Source organism: Tenrec ecaudatus, chromosome 5 (assembly GCF_050624435.1).
Source record: "Tenrec ecaudatus isolate mTenEca1 chromosome 5, mTenEca1.hap1, whole genome shotgun sequence".
In the NCBI taxonomy this organism is placed as follows: Eukaryota; Metazoa; Chordata; class Mammalia; order Afrosoricida; family Tenrecidae; genus Tenrec; species Tenrec ecaudatus.
In genome coordinates this window covers 2,829,097-2,832,345 of record NC_134534.1, presented here as the reverse complement: position 1 = coordinate 2,832,345, position 3,249 = coordinate 2,829,097, and positions in this window count along the sequence as shown.

The following is a 3,249-nucleotide window of genomic DNA, read 5'->3' as shown; positions in this document are numbered from 1 at the left end:
CAGGTATCAGGCATCAAAGAACAAACAATCATATCACTGTGAATGAGGGGGAGTATGGAGTGGGGACCCAAAGCCCATCTGTAGGCAACTGGACATCCCCTCACGGAAGGGTCACAGGGAGAAGATGAGCCAGTCAGGGTGCAATGTAGCAACAATGAAACATACAACTTTCCTCTACTTCCTAAATACTTCCTCCCCCCTGCACTATCATGATCCCAATTCTACCTTACAAATCTGGCTAGACCAGAAGTTGTACACTGGTACAGATGGGAACTAGAAACACAAGGAATCCAGGACAGATGATTCCTTCAGGACCAGTGGTGAGAGTGGCGATACCGGGGGGTAGGAAGAGGGAACAGATTACAGGGATCTACATTTAACCTCCTCCCTGGGGGATGGATAACAGAAAAGTAGGTGAAGGGAGATGTCGGACAATGTAAGATATGACAAAATAAAAATTTATAAATTATCAAGGGTTCATGAGGGAAGGGGAAGCAAGGAAGGAGGGGGGAAAATGAGGAGCTGATGCCAGGGGCTTAGGTGGAGAGCAAATGTTTTGAGAATGATGAGGGCAATGAATATACAAATGTGCTTTACACAATCAATGTATGTATGGATTGTGATAAGAGTTGTACGAGCACCCAATAAAATGATTAAATATATATACCAGTTACCAAAGAAAAAATAAAACCAAACAGCATGTTGTGTGGGCAAACCTGCTGCCAAAGACCGCTTTCACACCCAGCGATCCCGTTGGGACTGCGGCGCCCCTGCCCAAGCTCTGCCCCTTCAGTCGCCTGACAGGCACGTGAAAGCTGGGCCCTGCAGGAGGAGGACCAGGGAAGAAGTGACCCACTGGGTGACGGTGTTGGTGAAGAACACGGAGTGTGCCAGGCACCGCCAGAAGAACAAATACATCTGTCTGGGAACAGTCCAGCCAGAATGTTCCTTGGAAATATGGTAGGAGACCAAAAAAACCTCAAATCTCAAATACAACTGTGGTCGTTGTGAGGTCCCATCGAGTCCGTTCCAGCTCACAGCAACCTTGTGCACAACAGAGTGAAGCCCACGGCCCCACGCCATCATTGCAATTGTCCCTGCTCTTGAGCCCATCATCGCAGGCCCTGTGTCCACCCATTTGTCAAGGGTCTTCGCCAAGGACTGGCTTCTCGGACAATATGTTCAAAGTAGGTGAGATGAATCTTGCCATCCTTGCCTCTAAGGAGCACTCCGGCCGTACTTCTTCCCAGACAGATCCGTTTGTGCTTTTAGCATTCCAGGGTGTTCTCCATCTTCTTCTCCAGCCCCACAGTTCAAATGCATCGATTCTTCTGTGATCTTCCTTATTCTGTGTCCAACTTTCACGTGCATGAGACAACGGAGAGTACCACGGCTTGGGTCAGGTGCACCTGAGTCCTCAAAGTAACGACCTTGCTTTTCAATTCTCTAATAATCTAAACTCAGATTTATCTAAACCAATGCATTGCCTGTTGCTTCCACGAGCCTCGGCTGTGGATCCAAGCAAGACGAACTCCGGGACCATGTCAACCGTTTCCCTGTTTATCATGACGTCACCTCCTGGTCCGGCTGTGAGGACCTGGGTCTCCTTCACATTGAGTCGTCGCCTGTACTGGAGTCTGCAGTCCCTGATCTCCATCAGCAAGGGCTTCAAGTCCTCCTCGCCTTCAGCAAGCAAGGTGGTGTCATCGCCTACCACAGGTTGTTCATAAGCCTCCCTCCGATCCTGGTGCCACACTCTTCTCCACATCAGCTGGCTTCTCTGGTGGTTTGCTCGGCACACAGATTGGACACGCATGCCATGTAATGGCCCGAAGGAATTCAGTGGAGTCTGAATCTACTGTGGAGCCTTGCCAGAAAGGTTTGGGGCTTTCACTGTTATCCGTTGCTTTCCGCAAGCCTGGAGCTCGGAACTTAAGCGCTAACCTGTCTCGGATACTTTGACAGGTCATCAGGAAGGGCGCGTCCCTGGAGAAGGCCATCAGTGAAAAGAGGAAGACCACAATGGGGCAGACGCAGAGTTGGCACCTAAAGACCACACTGGGAAAGGCACAGCGGCTTCTAGGAGGATGGGCAACAACGGGGCAAAAGGGAGACATGTGTGAACCTCCTAATGATCTCTTTGCATCGTTTTACCAGATGCATAGACCTGGGGGGCCCTGGTGGTGTAGTGGTCACATGTGATCGGCATGGTCGGCAGTTCAAAACACAGCAGCTCCTGGGGAGAAAGACTTGGCTTTCTACTCCCGTAAACAGTTACAGTCTCAGAAACCCACAGGGGGCAAGTCAGCAGTGACTCAATGGCAGTGAATAAAGCGAGGGCCTATCCACAAGGGCCCCTGGTGGCATAAAGGTTACACATCAGGCCGCTCATCACAAGGTCATCAGTTTGAAAACACCTGCCACTCTGCAGGAGAAAGAAGAGGCTTTCTACTCCCATCCAGAGGTACAGTCTCAGAAACCCACAGGGGCAGTTCTGCCCTGTTCCATAGGGCTGTTATGGGCCAGAATAGGCTAGATAACCATGCGTTTGGTGAGTTTGGCTATGCTTGTACATATTATTTTTTATTTAAATAATGTTTTAAAATGTAACTGATTTATTCTCTCAGCAAGTACAGCAACTGCAAAAAAAAAAAAAAGAAAGCCAGTCTCTACCATCACAGTAGCTTTAAGCCTGCCAGCCTTTATTGACTTTCTGTTACTTGCCCAGAGCTGTTTTATGGCTTATTTTATTATTCATATTTTTTATAAAATAATAATGTGCCATCCCTCATCCCTGCCCAGGGCTAGTGGAAAACCGACTGCATTTTTATTGGATTGTTTTCCAAGGAGTAGGAATGAGTTATAGATAGAATGTACTGGTATCTTCCAGGCGGAACAATTCCTATCGCACCAGGAGGAGTTTCCACCAGAGACAAGCTCAGGGCATCTAATATCCCAGCTGCCGGCCACCCCCACCCCCCCGGAACAATGCAAAACACTGCCTGAGGGGTGGCTGCTCCCGGATGCCAAGAGTGCCAGCCGTGTCCAGTCACAGACAGGACTCAGCCTTCTGACCAGGTGACCGGCCAGAAGTAGGGTTCCGTTAGTGGTCACTGGGAGTTCCGGGGGGGGGGGGGGGCGGGTGATTTTCAGCAGCACAGGGTTGCAGTTTGGAGTCCTGGTGGTGTGGTGGTCACGTGCAGGGCTGCGATCTGCAAGGTTGACAGTTTGAAGCCACCAGCAGCTCCT